The sequence below is a fragment of the Chanos chanos genome, chromosome 10 (genome assembly GCF_902362185.1).
Source record: "Chanos chanos chromosome 10, fChaCha1.1, whole genome shotgun sequence".
Taxonomy (NCBI): domain Eukaryota; kingdom Metazoa; phylum Chordata; class Actinopteri; order Gonorynchiformes; family Chanidae; genus Chanos; species Chanos chanos.
In genome coordinates this window covers 5,983,499-6,002,912 of record NC_044504.1, presented here as the reverse complement: position 1 = coordinate 6,002,912, position 19,414 = coordinate 5,983,499, and positions in this window count along the sequence as shown.

Genomic DNA, 19,414 nt, shown 5'->3' with positions numbered 1-19,414 from the left:
ATTCTGATGTGCAGAGATTTGCAAAATACCCACCTAGATTGAGCGCACATCGTGGATTCAATACAAAGTTTATGCACCTTCTGACTTCGCCCTCTAAATGTGTCACTTTCTCTCTTCTCTCAAGTATTGTTCCTCCTTTGAAGCGCACAAAGAAGCACACATTCAGTTGAATTTTTTTTTTTCGCTGCCTTTGTATCATTAAGTTGTCAAATTATCATGTAAAATCCCAGAGGCTGCTTCTAATTACCCTCCCTCTGAGTTTGGAAATAGAGAGCATCCATTTCAAATGTGAGACAGAAGCTCGCAGGGGCTCCTAGACACTTTTACTTATGATTTTACTTAATTCGCTCCATACAAGATGGGTTTTTAGCCCTTCCATGCAAATGAGTTTGATTCCCAGGATGATGGCTTTCTCTTTTCTAGCCACAGATGAACTACACGCACACACGAATACATGTGTACGCACACACACACACACACACACACACGCACACACACACATACAGGTTTTGGATTTAATTAATATAGACAGCATTTTGTGTTTGGAATTTTAGGTATGACAGTAATATATGTCTGTGTGTGTGTGTGTGTGTGTGTGTGTGTGTGTGTGTGTGTGTGCGTGTGTGTGTATGTGACCCAGGTTTTTTGACTCTCTGACATGCAACCCTTAGTCAGAAATACGAGTAAAAAGCAGAGAGAAAAAGGCTGACTGCTGAAAAGGAGCAATAATGCCTACTTTCACACAGAAATAAGAAATAAATGGAGAGCGTTTTCCCCGTTTTCATCCAGACAGGATGACAATAAAAACCGGCAGTAAGTACATGTAATTTACTGAGATGAAAAGAGTACAGCACTGGTACTAATGTACAGCAAGGTCTATCATTACTCTCAGTCACCAGCAGAAAGCCTCAGAATCATCCAAAAAAAAAAAAAAAAAACCAAGTCAAAGATCTGTGAGTGTGTCCGAGGACTTCTAAGGGGAAAAAAACAAAAAAACAAAAACAAACAAACTTTGTTGTGGTTTTTAAAACAAAGAAAGAACTTCAGACTTGATTTCTGTACATTTGCCTCAGAATTAGACAGACAGATAGACAGTCAGACAGACAGACAGACAGACAGGTAGATAGATAGATAGATAGATAGATAGATAGATAGATAGATAGATAGATAGACAAACAGACAGACAGACAAACAGACAGATAGATAGATAGATAGATAGATAGATAGATAGATAGATAGATAGATAGATAGATAGATAGATAGATAGATATAGGCTCAAGTGTTTGAGAGATCATGTTGTTTGTTTGATTGTTTGTTTGTTTGTTTGTATGCTCTGGTGCAGGACGCAGGGGCTGCTGTGTTTCTTAATATGTTAATATATATGTGACACCCATAAAGATATGAACATCAGGGCTTCCTGCTGTACAACTTCATCACTAACTTTCCACTCTGAAGACCTAACATTTGGCCCTTAACACCATATTCACACACACACACACACACACACACACACACACAAAGAGAGAGAGAGAGAGAGAGACCTTCTTCTAAATGTTTCAAGACATACTGCAAAGGACTTCCTGTCAGTTGGGTTTTTTTTTTTTTTTTAATTTGACCTCTTTTCAACTTCTGCGGATCCATTTCTTTCTTTGTGGTCTTGTGCCAACATTGAGCGGCCTATCCTCCCATCCATACCCCCCCCCCCATTCCCCCTCCCCAAATGCCTATATCTGCGCTCTCTTCGATAATGAGGTGGGGAGGGTGGAGACCCCAGGGCAGGACCGTGGCGTAGGAAGTAGTCTCCTTGTCCAATTGAACGAGAGCAAGAAGAAAGAGGTCGACTCGAAACATCTATTCGGTATTGCCCAAACATCACAATGGCTTCCCTCGTCGGGCCCACCTTGCCCGTCGCCGAAAAGATGCACGGAGACGCTTGACTGGATGAGCGTGAAGCTTCACGTTCTCCTCTCCCTCCTTACTGAGGAGGAGCACACATCGGTGGGGAGGACACAGTAGAGAAAAATGGATATATAGAGAAAGCAGAAAAATGGATAGACAGCTGTCTCTGTTATGGTAGAGTGATCAGAAAAAAAGAAGGGATATAGAAAGAAAGACAGAGGAGAGAAAGAGAGAGAGACAGAGAGAGAGAGAGAGAGAGAGAGAGAGAGAGACAGATGGGGAGGGGGAGTTAAAGTCTCACTTAGTAATTACATTAGGACGATAGTTTTAGGATTATACCAGAAGAGACTGCTTAGATCAAAGGCGCAATTGGAAAAAAAAAAAAAAAAAAACCATCTCCGATGTTTCGATTTGCCTGAGTGAGTAGTACAAGTGAAAACACTCAAACTGAAGCTAAACTGAAGTGAAAGCTAAAAATCCTATTAAGAAAAGCAGCACTCATACTGTTAAGACATTTAGCACTCTTAGCAAACAAAAATGACTTTCTCTGCAATGTATGCACATATGGAATCTCCAATAAATCAATCAATAAATACATACACATCGGCATACTCTGTATGGTGTTCAAATATCTTTTAGTGTAACATTATCCATTTGTTGTATGCCGAAAAAAACAAGAACAAAAACAAAACAAAAACCAAAACTGTAAATGTGTTCAAACGAATGGGGTACGACCTTTAAACTCCAAACTGTATCCTTAAAGAAGAGGTTTTCACATCGCCTCACTCACATCTTTCTCCTGTTAGCTCGTCTGCCAGGAGAGATTAATCGAGCCCCGAGCACGGGCAGACACATTTGTCAGGGCCGTTCATTGGCTAATATCTGCCTGCAGGCATTTTTTCATCCATTACTCTTCCCTTTTCTTTACAGATTGGAGGTCATTGGATTAAAACATGGACAGAAAAAAAAAGGGTGCGTTTCTCAGGGGCTGAATATTGGTCTTGTGATATGAAAAATTCACTTCTCTACTGGATAAGCCCAAAGCTGCACATATATATATATATATATATTTAACAAAATCAGCAAGTTTTTATCCTTTTCTTTTTTTTTTTTTAAATCTTAAAAAGGCTTAAGCTGTGTTCGAAATGCCGCACTGGTGCACTGCGTACTGGCCCAGTATACACTGGTGCACTGCATACTACTCCCCACCCTAGTGTACAGTATAGTATGCAAGTATGAGAACTTTCATGTAGTCTACTACACATTCACCATCGGTTGGGCTATTTGTTCCATTAAAAACACACGGCTACAACAAACATCTAGCAAAAGCATCCCCAAAAGAAAACGTATGAACACTTATTACCTGAATATGCAACTGATACGTATGTTTACATTCTGAGCTGGAGCTGGAGTTGAAGCTGGGGCTGCTGTTTTTTTTTTTTTAATTTTTGGAAAGTTGGAAATCACGGTGTTGCATCATGGGATGCGGTAGCTGACAAAGTGAGCTCTAGCTGTATACTGGAAATGTTCGCCAGAGCAGTGCATCGTCCAGGTAACTGTCATGTACTGCAAAATGTTTATTTTTCATGTACTGCATACTAATTATTACTTTTATTTTTCATGTACCGCATACTACTTATTACTTTTACTACTATTTACGATCTTAAGATTTTACGGGCTGGTTTGACGCTTAAACACACAGACATACATACACGCGTGCGTGCGCGCGCAAACACACACACACACACACACACACACAGCTGGTTTTATCTAATTTTGGCGAGGTTTACTCTGGTAAACATTTGTTTATTTCTCTCAGAAGATGGGGAGTGGTTTTGCATCCACTGTTGCATCCAATAACTAAAAAAACCAAGCAGAATCCTCTTAAGCCAGCAGTCTTGTGTATTTTGTTAACAGGGTCCGTTGTAAAGCTTGTATACCTCTCTCTGTTTTACCCTGCACCTCACAGAGCACATGCAGGCCGCACCTCCCGCCCCTCTCCGTCTCACCCTTCACTCGGTGCCTGTCGACGGACAAAGAAAAAAAAAAAACCCTTTTCCGGGACGGAGGAAAGACCAGAAATATTCCCATTAACTCAGAGAAATTGGCACAAGCTGTGCCAATGCACAATCCAATCACCTTCCCCATTTCAATGGCTCCCGTCACCGTGTCAACACTGGCCCGGCCGTCTCACGTGATCACACTGTCTGGGCCGGAGCCAGGTGCACACGGCGATCTCCTCAGAGAGAGAACGAGAGAAAGAAAGACAGCCAGGGAAACAGAGAGAGAGAGAGAGGTAGAGAGAGAGAGAGAGACATGATGCAGAGATACCTCTGAGGAGCAGGCTGTTAATCAGGCAGAGAGGAGACAGAGGACAGGAGAGATCAGCTTGTTTGTTTGTTTGTTGTTGTTTTTTGTGAATCATAGCAGCCTCTGAAAATGATCCTGAGTTGAAGGCATATATTAAGACACCCCCCCCCCCCATCCCCATACACACACACACACACACACACACACACACACACACACACACACTGCCCAGTTCTCTGGTTAAACAGAATCAATTGTGACAGATATTTCAGGCTCCAGAGAAACCAAATAAACGTGTGAATGCAGGTGTGGATGAATGTGTTCAAAAGAAAAAAAGAGAGAGAGAGAGAGAAGAGAGAGAGAGAGAGAAAAGAGAGGGAGAGGGCACAGGGCTGCACTGGAGGATGTTGTTGTCTGCAGAGCCAGCTCAGTCACAACAGTTATTATAATGTTGCGAGCAAAGTGATGATGATGATGATGATGATGATGATGATGATGATGATGATGATGATGGTGATGATGATGACGATGATGGAAATAGTATTTAAGTACTAGTAATGTAAAACCCTTACAATGAGGCTAGCAGTGCTTATGTTGTATGAGGGACTGATTATATGAATGGATAAAGATTATTCATTGATAGGGAAAATGATTTTGCTGCTTCTTTGAAAGAAAATAAAGACTCTCAGTGTGAGCCAGGGTGATTACAGGAGGAACAGGATGTGTGTGTGTGTGTGTGTGTGTGAAAGTGCATGGATGGCTGGTCCCTCAGCTCTGACTTCAGTTCAGGAATCATTACTCTGTTTAGGATCATAAAGAGCGCCACAGGGAACGTGCATATACACACACACACACACACACACGCACACACACACACACACACACACTACACTACACTCACTGAACTCACTCTCAAAGCCCTCATCAGCAATCAGTTCACTTGTATGGGCAATTGCAGCTACATTCTTAACCACACTCAATTAATACACAACTTAATAAGAGCTTACTTCAACACACGTTCTGTCTTTCTTTCCATCTCACACACATACACTCACACACACACACACACACACACACACACACACACACAGAGATAATGATTAGATCCAATGTGCTGCTGGTGTGGTCATCTCCAGAGACATGAAGAAAGCATCTCTCTCTCTCTTTCTCTCTTTTAAGCTGTGGCCTACACAGATATTTTAATTAGAGAGCAGCAGAAAGGGGCCATTACTTCACGTCTCCAGAGAGGGGACACGCTGATCCCATCAACACGGCCACTTCTCTCTCCGCTGCCTGACACGGACGCAGCAGCAGGATGACATCAGCAGAAACATACAAGGCGTGTTCTTTTGTGTATGAATGTTCCTTGTGAGAGAATGCTCTTTCTCTCTCTCTCTCTCTCTCTCTCTCTCTCTCTGTGTTTGTGTATGTGTGTGTGTCTGTCTGTGTGTGCAGGGGGACTCTTATTGTCTGTTGTCTCTAACTTCATCAAAGGCAGATGCATTGAAGTTTCACCCCAATGACAGAAAGAGAGAGAGAGAGAAAGAGAGAGAGAGAGAACTGAGTGAATGGTATGCTGATCTATGTCATTGCAGCCTCGTTCAGCTGAAGATCAGGCCTGTCTCCTCAAACACAGACACAACCACCGGTCGTCTCTCTCTCTCTCTCTCTCTCTCTCTCTTTTGGAGGCTGTTTTTGTCAGACGCTTGCATGATAATTGCTGTCCTGTTCTTTGGGGCAGTCCTTGAAATTCTGAAGAGTAATGTAACCCTCTTTAGAGAGGATTCAAAGGACACAACAGATGGAACTTTCCAGACTTGCTGTTCTCCCTCTAACCTTTCTGCATTTATTTTCCGCACAAAACTGACAAAAACAACAAACAGTAGAGGAATAATCTGTACTCACCAACAGATTATAGTTTTGGGGCCTGAAATGTGTTTATTTTATACTTGTTTTTTTTTCTGTCAGTGAAGTGTTAGTTTTAGAGGAGTAAAAAGTTGGTTTTAATTTAATTTTAGTTGTAAAACTGTTTTCCGTACGTGGAGCAAGGAAAACACTGTCTGTCTTCAAAACATTACTCTCTGGATATTCTTTAATAGATACTGATGTTTACTTTTTAACATACATGTCTTGTGAGATTGGGGGCAGGAACTTTCTGTAGCAATAGCTCCTTTTGAGAGATCTACCAATAAAACAAACTCCTTTTGTAGGATCTAACTATAAGCATCCATCCTGTGTAGCAGAATCCCATTAACTGAGACACACTCCCTTAGTGTGAACAAGCATCCACACACACACATACACACACACCCACACACACACACTTTGAAACTTTGAAAAACACTTTTGGGGAAAAAAAACAGTGCTTGAGAACAGTTAGAGAACTGTTTTTTGAATAGGAGGCCTGTAACTGATCAGTGGTTTATTCATATTTGATCTGCTTTCAGTCCACTTTCATTCCTAACTCATCAGTTGGTAATTCACATCTGACCTGCTTTCAGTCCAGTTTCATTCCAAACTGTCAGTCAGGACTGATCCACTCGCGATAAGCTCACTTTATAGGCATGCCACTTTTCTGGAAGGTGTGAAGGAATTTCACATGCAGGAACGACTGTGTCAGTTTGATTCCGTCAGTCGCCTTTCCAGATTGACCCGATCAGATTTCACAGCTAGAACCGATATCCATTTACTGGCCTGAAGGATAACACATTCCCGGATCTCAGGGCGCCCTGGGAAGGATCGGAATTCCGGTAAAACGGAATTCTGGCCAAGGAAAGACGGAGGATCCAAAGGTTCCGTGGTATCTGACCCACACTCGGTTCCGTAGCTCTCTCCTGTAAAGGGTCTGTCAGTGTCTCTGAAGGTTTTCGCCTTTGTAGAGCAATGCTCAATGCTTTCTCCATCACCGCTTAACAAGCTTCAGCTGGCTCCATTTTATTGGAGGAGGATCATCTCCATCCTCAATGCCTGATCCTGAGCTGACACCATCAATTACCCATATACTCACCAGTGTGGTGAGACTGTGGTCTGTGTCTGTGTGTGTGTGTGTGTGTGTGTGTTGGAAAGAGAAGTTTTATGAGGGAGGTTGAATTTGTGTGTGTGTGTATGTGTGTGTGTGCATGCATGCATGTGCATGTGCATGTGCGTGTGTGTGTGTGTGTGTGCATGCATGTGCATGTGTGTCTGTGTATGTGTGCACATGTGTGTGTCTGTGTGTGTGTGTGTGTGTGTGTGTGTGTGTGCGCGTGCGTATATGCATGTATTGTTGGCTTTGAATCTGGGTGTGTGAGGGTGAGAATGCGAGTTGAACCCTGGAAGGCCACTGTGACTAGAACCGAGCATGTTAATAAAGAACTTTTTTGTGGATGGGATGGAATCAACAGTCCACATCTAATAACCATACTGTTCCTCATGAAATGAGCCACGACACATTTGGAGACTCCATTTCCATTCTGTTCAATTAAAGCGTCAAGTTCTCTCGTTAACTTCACACATGAGGGTCCTGGAAATTTGGCAAGCTGGAACCTAGCCATTCAGCTCCCCCAAGCCCACTGAAGCTAGGGAGAGCATGCATCTGAGAGAGAGAGAGAGAGAGAGAGAGAGAGAGAGAGACTGACTCTGATCCAGCCTTTTGGAAAGAGAAAAGAAAAAAAAAAAAAAGGAAGTTTGTTACAGTCATTTGGACAGAGAGAATGAGACTTCTAAAGCATCGTGAGACTGGAGCATTAAGGATAAACTCAATTTAAAAATCAGGAATGTAGTCCCGCTGAGGGGCTTTCGTATAAAAGTAATTCCTTTCATGTGAATGACATTTAGGAGTCACTGTTAAACGCTGTCCTCTGGCCTGGACTAATCTTCTGATGACACTTAAGGTGAAGCCATCAATGAAAATGAGACACAGAAGAGAAAGGTTGAATTGCTGGGATTTTTGGGGGGGTCAAGAACTACCTTTTGAAAACAGCAATGACAGAGTTTCAAGGTTTTTATTTTTTATTTTTTTCTCTATAATTCAATGCGACAACATTCCAATTTCATGGAGCACTTAAAGCGCCTCTGATTCACTCTAAATGATGACCCTACTGAATGGAATTATTAAAATATAAATCAGTTTTAAGAAGAGGTGGGTAATCATACTACAAATAAGCTGCCTGTTCTAATAATCCATCACTGGTCCAACCCTACATACTAAAAGGCAAAAAAAAAAAAAAAAAAAAACTGAATCACTCTAAAGAGAACACCCAGTGCTAAATCAGCATTCATTGGCAGCGCGGATAATGTTGACCAAAGCGGCTTCTGGGAAAGAAAAATGTAATTGGAGCAACGTGTCTCTTGGTTACAGATTTTTTTTTTTTTCTTTTTACCCATAGTTCTCGGTAATGGGGGCCACTTCCTGTCCCACCTCAGTCTCCAGGCTTGGGGATCTGAGCCTGTTTTTAGGTAGGTGCCCGTTTAGAGTGGAGCCTTGCCAAGCCGCAGCGCCGTTTGGGATCCAGGGTAGCGTGTGTCATTTTTCCGTTGTATATTTTGACAGATGAGTCCAGGCGAGCCTTGGTTCGATGGGAAGGGCTTTTCCTTTCAAAGCATTTTTTTTTTTCTTTTTTTTTTTGCCTCGTTCCTTTCACCATTTGAATACAGCGCAACGCAGCAGAGGAGTTTGATTAATGTTAGCCATGCAGTTATAACATTAATGAGTTGATCTAATCGATAACAGACGAAATTTTGAGTAATTAAAATAGATTTCTAAAGCAGGTTTATCCATTTATCACCACTGCATTTAAACAAATGTATTTTACTTGTTGTGACTTTGTTGAAACGTTCAGCTGTCAACGGCTGGAGTGATACACGACTGATTCCATACTGCTCCTTTTGCCTTCAATGTAATACCTATATTCATTTGTTTATTTCATTATATTAAAAGTTGAACCTGAAGGCCTAAACCAGGTAACTAAATTTAAAGACCAGAAAATGAAATTGAATTGAATTGCCCCTGTTTTAGTAAAGCTAGTGCTCAAGAAATTCAATGTCTTTTTGATTTTAGCACATTGAGTCAAGCTATGAATAAGTGCTTTTAAAGGTTGTACAGAAAACCACACAACAGCACCTGGTGCTCTTTAAAGTCTTTTACACAGTTGAATAACCAAAAAAATAGTCACTTTCTCACTTTTTCATAACCCACAGATACGCTACTGACACCATAGCGCTCTCCTACGCTTTAAAATGTAAGCAGGAGAAGAAAGGAGGTGTGGAGAGAGAGAGAGAGAGAGAGAGAGAGAGAAGAAGAAACAGAAATGAGGAGAAATGGTGTTCTGTCTATCAGATGGAACTTTTGTGCTATGAATTCATTTACCTCAATTAGATCCCAGAGCGAAGAACAGGGGGAAGGCGTCTTTTGTTCTCAGGCTGTTCATTGTTACACGTTGTATTAGCTGAGCTCTAGCATGACCCTACTTAATGGTGCTATGGATTAGCCCCACTGGCCAGCCTTTGAGAGGGTCTGAAACTATTCCCAACCTATCGATCCCAGGACTGGCTGCAAAATTGAACTGTCAGGTGTTCCGCTCAGTCCTGATATGATATTGATCTCTCTCTCTCTCTCTCTCTCTCTCTCTCAGTTTCTCTCTCTCTCTTCCCTATAGCTACACAGTAAACCGTTAACTTGCAAAACCACACAGACGTGTATGAGAGCACAAATCACTCTCATTACAAATTATCTGCCTAAGTAATTCTGCATTAGACTTTTTTATTTTTTTATTTTTTTTTTTTGTGGCAGAGAAACCATGTGTGTGTGTGTGCGTGCGTGCGTGTGTGTGTGTTTATAAATGTATGTGCTTGTGTGTGTGTGTGTCCAATCTCTCGTTTTGTCCTACTACTCATTTGCTTTTTTTTTTTTTTTTTTTCTCGATAATGCTTCTTTTGTCCTGCGAGGCTCCGACAACTTGTTAGCTTTTAGCACTAATCCGTCGATTAGCCCGGCTAGCGGAGCTGACGCTAAAAGCACATTGACTTTGTGGTTGATGAGTCTAATAATGGCTGTGGATTAAAGCACACATTAGCGGAGAGTCGGACCATCACTCTATGTCAGACCATGCCCTTTCCACAGAACAAAGACACGGAGACTGTCTGTCGGCCCGCAAGTCCACTCGGGAGAAGGCATTGGAGTTCGTTTCTTTCCCATTACTCTCTCTCTCTCTCTCTCTCTCTCTCTATTTCTATCTCCCTCCTTGTGTTTTCTCTCTCTCTCTCTTTCTAACTCTTTTGAGCCCTGTTGTGTTCTGTTAACTCAGTGTTATGAACAAAAACATATGTATGCAGCTTGTATTCTCGTGCATTGATTATTATAACTTTCTGAAGGGTTTTTTTTTTTTTTTTTTTCCAGTCAAATATGGTATTTCAGTTCAACATTTAACATGGCTGTTACTTGTTTCTTCCATTTTGAATTTTTGTGGATTTATTTAATTTTTTACCACGGCCAGATAATGCATGCAAAGCCTCCTCTGCTCTCAATATCGCTAATTTATTTTCCTTTGACATCACCGCAGGGGACACTGAAGCTAATCCTTAATGAAACTGTCTGAAGGCATTGAATGTTCTGTGTGCACATGTATGTGTGTGTGTGTGTGTGTGTGTGTGTGTGTCTGTACACATGATTTGGCAGTACTATGCTCATGGGGATGTCTGGGAAAATTCAGTTGTATATGTATAAATTCACATTGTGTATATTTGATTAAATGCATTGAAGTAGATATATGTGTTTAAGTGTGATAGAGTGTGTGTGTGTGTGTGTGTGTGTGTGTGTGTGTGTGTGTTGTAAATATAAACTCTGTAATCCCCTGAGAGAAACCTGTGTGTTGTGATCTGATATGTTATCCAACTTTCTCTCTGTGTCTCTTTGTGCCTCATGGTTTTGTAATCGCTAGGAATCTTCACATCCACTGACACTGGTATTAATGCAATCATATGCAACACAGATTCTGTTTCCTATCTATTCTCTCCATTAGCATAATAATATTTTCATTCTCTGTTATTCCCTGTTAGTCATCTCTCTCTCTCTCTCTCTCTCTCTCTCTGAGTCTACCTCTCTCTTACATGCTTGTCTTTTTCACTTTTTCACTCTCCAAGGTGGCCAAGAGTCAAGCTGAGAGACAGAGACAGGAAGTGGGGAGAAGTATTTGTTCTCCCCTCTCTCTCTCTCTCTGTCTCTTTCTCTCTCACACACACACACACACACACACGCACACACATGCACGCATGCAAACCATTAGACATTTGTTCTGCTACCCAAAATTGACCACAGTGATTTTAACCTGCTGAGAGGAAACCATTTGGAAAATAAATTAATCCTTTTCCTCCCTTCTCCCCAACACGCGCTCTTTCCTCCTCCATCATTCTTTCCCACCGTCTTCATCCATTTTCATCCACTCTCTCTTCCCGCCTCCTCCACCCATTCTGGAGCGGCTTTGGGCAAGGGTGAAAGAAGTTCTCAGACAGAGAGAGAGAGAGAGAGAGAGAGAGAGAGAGAGAGGGAGGGAGAGAGAGAGAGAGAGAGAGAGGGAGGGAGAGAGAGAGAGAGAGAGAGAAAGAGAGAGAGCGAAAGAGAGGGGGGGGAGACAGAGAGGGAAAGAGAGAGAGAGGGAGAGAGAACACAGCACACATTTTTTTTAATATCAACAGTGAGGGAAAGGAGCAACCCAGCGTAAGACCTGTTAGTGGGGGTGTCATATCAATATTGACAATTATATCATCATTGTAGAAATATAGTTATATTTTCAGACTAATGACATTTTTAATAACATTAGTCAAACAACAGAAGTAATAATAACCCGTTCAATTAAATCAGAATCAATTCAGAAATGTCACGTTGGTGTATTGTAAAAAACAAGTTAGTTGTTCAGTCCCAAAGACACTTCAGAAATTCCCTCACGGAATGTAATTAAAACATCTTTTTAATCTAATAAGTCATCAATCTGTAGACAACAAACAAACAAAACAAAACAGTAAACAAAGCAGCATAGCATAGCAGGTCATTACACATCTGCAGTTTTTCGTTTCATGAGTGGAAACATACATTTAAAAAAAAAAAAAAGCTTTACTGATTTACTAATTTGACTGTCTTTATGCATAATTTACAAACTCATTACAAAGCAAAGAGCTGAGTAAACGATTTATTGGGATCAGTATTTACTGCTGCCATTGTTTTTAGATGTCTGGCTATTCCACTGTAATAAATGGAACAAAGGGCCCTATGGAAATGGCAGGGGGAAAAAGAGCCACGCTGACATCTGACTACACAAAGCCAGACCAAAGAACTGGCTTATCGTACAAAACATTTAGATCACAGACTGCAGAGGGTTATAAAACTATAAAACTAAACCATAATTGAGCATTATGACAGAAATATTCCCTTGCTGGGAAAAAAAATAGAAGACACACACACACACACAGATATATATATATATGTATATATATATATATATATATATAATCAAAGGACAGTGCTTAAAGTGTGGGATCACCGAAGACTGAACTCATAAATCATTGAGGGAACTATTGGACAGAGAGAGAGAGGGAGAGAGAGAGAGAGAGAGAGAGAGAAAGAGGGTATTTGGTAAAAGATTGTCAAAGTGTGAGTGGAGTTGTACTGCTGGCACGATCCTCACCATGGCACCCATACATCCTCATTATCACTCATTCATCCACTCTCTCTCTCTCTCTCTCTCTCTCTCTCTCTCTCTCACACCCCCCCCCTCTCTCGCATGCCTTTTTTGGCTGAGAATAATCCATCCTAAGAGCATTCCTGCCCTGTGATCCCAGACAAATGACATGTATGATCAATGACCAAGCAAAACACACACACACACACACACACACACACATTTGCTGCTGACACTTCCACACCCTGTGGTTGTACTCTGTCCAAGCAAAAAGCTGAATCTATTTCAGCTCTACTCAGCTTTTTGCCACCAAATCTGTCTTCTGTCTCCATTTATCTCCCGATCTTCTTTCTTCACATCTCTTCAGATCCAAACACATTCACTGTGTATTAGATATTAATCACTCCAACCCAGGTCAGAATATGAGGTTTGGCACAGTGATATATTACTTTATGACATTCCTATATTAAAAAAAAAAAAAAAAAAAAGTTATTTCAGTTTCTACTATGGAAATGCAAAAGAGCAAATTTTGTTCATGGTAAAATAACAAAGTGCAGTGACTGTTGTTGTTATGAAATATAAGTGCATATTTTAGTTCCGTTATGTAAATATTCAATTGTTGTGACATCTTATAGGAAGCAAGACCAGAGCTTCAGAAAAAACCACCGCTCTGAGGTTTGCCTAGCGCGGGTAAAATAAATGGCTTTAAGACTTAATTCAGAGAATTCCTAAATTATTCCACGTATATCTGGTGAATCCTCAAGTTAATGTGACCACACGGAAAATGAGAGACTGCTTGTCACTCCTCCACTTATGGGAAACAAACGATTTTTAGTTTTTTTTTTGGGGGGGGGGGGGGGTTTCCGCATTGAGCCAAATTCGTGCTAATTGGGCGAAACGGAATGCCACACACACATCCAAACACGCACACACGCACAGACACAAACGCATATGCAGAAAATAAAGTTCAGTTTTTATGAGTGAGGCTCACCATGCCAGTTTGTGCCTCCGCCAAGCTGAACAGACTGCTTCCAATACATCACTCACACACACACACACACACACACACACGCACGGACAAATATGGAGAATCATCAGCATTTTTGAGGAAAAACAGAAGCTGGTTCTTCGTTCTATTAAAAAGGTGATGGGGGAAGAAGACAGGGTGTTAGGTGTGAGGCAGATTGACTGTAAAAGCCCTGACCACCTCTTAAGAGCCCATACCTTTTCACTGTCCTTTCAAAAAAAAGAGAGTGACATGCACATCCATCTACTGCATATGTTTTGTCCATTGGTGGTTTCCTTCTTAAATACTTTAATACTTTTATGATGTCTTGTATATGTCCTAAAAATACATGTTTAAAAGACTGTTTAAAGGACATGCATAGCAAGAATACACATTGTTCCGATGCGGTAATTCTCACGCAGTGATTTTAGTGAATGAATGAGTGACTGTGTAACTGAGAGAAAGAAAGAAAGAAAGAAAGAAAGAAAGAAAAATAAGTAAGTAAGTAAATAAATAAATAAATAAATAAATAAACCAGTAAATAAATAAATAAGTAAATAAAAGCTGTGAGAGGCTGTAGTTGCAAGAGTAATGTTGGGTGCCCGTTGGCTGACATTCTGTGATGGAAGGGAACTCTGTGTGTGTGTGTGTGTGTGTGTGTGGCGAAAAGCTGGAGAGACTACAGTGGTAAGCACTGAGGTGTGAAACAGCTACACAGTGCTGGGAAAAAAGAGTTTATTTAGGTTGTTCCTTTGGTTTATGGCTTGAAAACATGGGCCTTATGTTTCTGGAGACTTCAGAGGATGATGTTTTGCTCACAATGACACAGAGGCCAGAGCAGGGTGGAGAACATTGGAGCCCAGATGTTACTGTGTGATCTCTCCTATTCTGCACTCATGATTCATGGAGACGTAGGAAGTGACTCACACTGAATTTATGATCACATTCTCTATTTTACTGTATACAGAACAGATACATACTTTTATAAACATATTTCATAATTCGTCACTTGTTTTTACTTGTGATGTCTGGAACGTTAAATGGATGGATGGATGGTAATGTTTGGATGTTATCACTAAAGAAACCATTTTTTTTTTTATTAGGTTCTTTATGGTTTTCTTTTTCTTTAGGTTTGTGCCCTTCACTGTAAAGTCAATCCCCCCCACCCCCCCACCCCACACCCCACACCACCGCACATCACCACACACGCACACAAACACACACGCACTCAAACACACAACCCGTCACCCCCGTTTGAATTTGATCACATTCAGTGTTTGCCACAAGGTGTCTAACATGAGCAAATGGGTTAGACATGCTTTTCATCAGCTCCAGTGACACTCATGCACTGTCCCTCATTTCAAATGGGAAGAGAATGGCGTCATTGTTTTCCAAAAAATATTTTATAACTGTTTTTTTTTGTTTTTTTCTTTTCCTGGTATACCTTGGCCCAATCCCACAGTAAGCAACGATGGGATGAGGATAGCCATGACATAGGGAGAGAGAGAAAGAGAGAAGGAAAGAGAGAGGGGGAGAGAGAGAGAGAGAGAGAGATGGAGGGAGGGAGAGGGGCAGAGAGAGAGAGAGAGAGAGAGGGATAGAGAGAGAGAAAAAGAGAGAGGGGGAAGAAAGCATGCGGTTATTCCACCAGTGGAGCAGAGGTTATCTATCCTGAACAGACATAGTCACTTTGACAGTTCACTGACATATTTTTCACAGTTTAAACCAGTTCACAGCTGACAAAGATGTTAGCTTTCCTTTTACACTCCATTTTGCCAACGCTCATATTCATTCTAAGTCAATCGTAGAAGCCAACTTTTAAGTTAACCGTGAAGTCGAGTTCATGTGTTTCTATTAAAATTTCCATATATCAATGCCAGTTTAAAATTGCACAGCTAAGCACAAACTGTCTTAAAAGTCAAATGAGAGAGAGAGAGAGACGGAGAAGGTCGGTGTGTGTAGGATGTATATGTGTGTGTGTGTGTGTGTGTGTGAGAGGGGGAGAGAGAGGGAGAGAGAGAGAGAGAGAGAGAGAGAGTGTATATGTTTCTCTGTGTGTGGGGGGGGGGAAGAGGGGGAAAGACAGTGTATGTGTGTGAGAGAGAGAGAGAGAGAGAGAGAGAGAGAGAGAAAAGAGGAAGAATCCCATGGGCTTATCTCGACATGAAGTCAAAGGCTATCTTAGCCAAGCACGCTGAGTCTGTCCGGGCAACCATCTCGCCACCGTACCCATCAGAATGGGGCTCCGTCTCTTTTGACGGGCAGCTGGGGAAATAACCAGCCCGGCAGTCACAGGTGCATCATGGGCTGACACAGCCACGCTCGACAGTCTGATGTTCTGACGGTTGGAAACCCGTTCATCTCTTCCAGGATCTGCTCTGGCACGGACGGGTCTCCGTATCCTTATCTGCGCAGCCAAGCCTCCCATTTTCACAGGCCCTGGTCCAAACACTAAAACCATGTTCTAAATACGTCTCCCTTTTTTTCCTACAAACAGAGCTCTATATATGGATCGGAAAGGGTACAGACTCCGCGGAAAAATAAAATTCTTAGGGTTGGAATTAAGCCATTTGACTTTGAGTGTTATCACCTCTCCATGTGAAGCACGGAGAGGAGCAGAATGAGCTTTATTTGCTTCATGCCGTCGAGCAGAATGGCCCTTATAAAAGCCTGCCATTCCTTACTACCAGTCTGGAATCGGAATGGGTGTCAAACCTTTCAGACTGGAGCCTCGCTCGTCAGGGCTTCGTCGTTGTTGAGCGGCCAAATCCACTCTCTTTGAGCAGAAAGGCGGGAAAGAAAATCTTTGTGCAAACTTTTACACGTCGTTTTCACGGTACGATGGTCAGTATTAAAACACTAACATTAACAGGGTTCCTCTGGAGCGTTTTCCCTGTGCGGAATTGCAGGTGAACTTGTGAGAGATTCTGTTTCCACGGTTACTGCTGAGCGTTCTATCTGTGCAGAAGAGAAGGCTTCTGGCTGCTGGCCCATGCATATGGCCTCTAATTCAGCTCCTCTCCGCCATTACCACAGGATTTACAAATATCTGTATCAGACCTCAGTCTTACATGGACTGGATGTGTTTTTATTTATTTTACAAGAGAAATAAACAAGAGAAGTACTGAACACAATGTTAGTGTAATGTTCTTCACTTTGCATTCACTTTTACTCTTCCTCGCTGAGTTCAGCACTGAGGTTCGGTTTAAACTGAAGAAAAGAACTGATTAAATTTCACTTCATGGCTCTTCAAATTCATACAAATTGTAGTTAAAGGAGCAACAAGAAGGGAACATTTTTACACTTTAATCCTCTTCAGATATTGCTCTTTGAAATATGTAACATGTATATTTTATGCAGATCTGGATCCTGGTGATGGATGTATCCATAACGGAGATTGTTCAAGTACAGTAGCGAAAGCCCATGTCCACCGGCCTTGATAAAGTATAAAAGGATTTTTTTCACTGCTCTGCTGTTTATAACCACTGGACTGATGAGTGAAGCTTTTTGTACTATAAACCCCCACGAGCAGAAAACCCACCCCGGCAGCTATGATTCATGAGCGGGAGGGGGGGAATGGAACAAGTTTTTGAAACCTGTTTCCTTCAGCTGGCTTTAAAATCTCTCTGAATGGAAATGGAATCTCGACCGTCAACGCCGAAGCGCATCACACACAGCGAGAGACTTACACCTGCCCTGCCTCTCCCTCCCTCAGTCACCGCTGATTAAACGTTGAACTCACCGTCGTGGAGTGAACGCGGCATATGGTTTTGACTGGGCACGACGAGGGTTCTCTGTTTAAATGTTCCCCCGGACAGACCAGATGGGTCCTGCATTAACGGAAGTCAAGCAGAACAGAGGAAAATAGAGAAAGAAAGAGGAGGCATTCCTCTCAAGTGAGGTGGATTCCAGCAGCAAGTGGTTTAGAAAAGCATGGCGTATTCTGTTTTTCTTTTTCTTTTTTTTTTTTATCCCCAGCTCTCACTTCATCACAAAGTTGTTTACATGACGGGAGACGGCATTAATGCTTCAAAGACGTTGCAGCCAGAAGAAGAAGAAGAAAAAAAAAAACCCTTCAGTTAAGCGAGTGGCCATAAAAAAAAAAAAAAAATCTTAAAAGCCAAATAACAAACTGAACATTTACTTTTTGGATGGTAGCTTTTTTTTTTCCCAAGTAACCAATAGAGGTGAAAAAAAAAAGAAAACCAAACTGAATTTTTCTTCTTATTCTAGATAGAAATATAAATCTCTTCATTTTTTTGCTCCCCTTCCAGTGGGAAACAGAAGATGCCGGAAGAGAGGAGGGAGAAGTTTATTATGGTTGGCTGATGAGTTGCCGGCGCGGGCCGGGGCCGAGAGCAGAAGGTGAAAGACGGGTGGGCCCTGGCCGGGGGTGGGGGGGGGGTGGGTGGGGGATACCACGTTAATGAGGATTAATCAGGATTAATGTTGCAGTTGGCACACGCTGCGGTGGACATACGAGATTAACGCCGTGTGTTTACTCTAGCTTCTCTCTGGTCTACAGCCTTTACTCTGACGCATCTAACCTCAGCCTACACAGCGTTATGATGTTCACCTGTAAAACTGACAGCTCATTTACAATCGCGTTACGCAAAAGGGTAACATTACTGTAATAAAACAGAGATTTAGTTTCTCATCACTTTTAGATTCATTTCAACATGTTAGATTTATGTAAATATCCATTTTTTTTTCGGTTAATTGCGAAGTTCTTATTTCAGGCACTCAATAAGTCAGACAATATGTTTGATCTGGTAACGAATATCTCTCTATAAAAATAACCATTCTACTTCTAAATGGAAAAAAAAAAGTCTGTGCACAGTAGTTTGTGTTTAGACAGAGCGAGTAAAGGCCACGAATGAGTTGAACCACCGTTTCTCTCATCTTCCCGCTCTGATGTTATGACTAGAGGTCTACAATCTCCCATTCACATTACATACTCAGTCATCAAATAGAATCATTCATTGCCTTCAGTCTCTATGAATAGTGTAGAGTCAGTATGCAGAGTCTGGACATTACCGCTTAGCACCGCTCACACACACACACACACACACACACACAGCTCTCTGATCTTCATTTGATTGCATGATTACAGCTGTAGTCAGAGGATGAGCTGAAATGTCTAAGTTAGAATTCAACTGATTGAGGTCTGGGAAACAGGTGTGGGGCGGAGAGAGAGAGAGAGAGAGAGTGTGTGTGTGTGTGTGTGTGTGTGAACGTGTCCTGTTAGGCCACCAGCTTGCCTGGAGGAACTGCTTGCCTGTAGGGTTTGAATTGGGTTGACAGTGTAAATTGATATGAATATTACACATCCATTTATTTAATGATGTTTAAGATGTATTCTATATGGTATACTAACCTAAATGTGTGCCATAATTTATTGTCATAGCACTGGCTATTAAAAAAAAAAGAAAAAAATCCTCATTGTCACTCTGAGTCCAACAGGTCTTGTCTATCATAAAGGGCAGAGATTGCTAAGTATGGAATGGACCATAATAGCAGGGGAGTTAATGCAGAGCTGCCCCCCCCC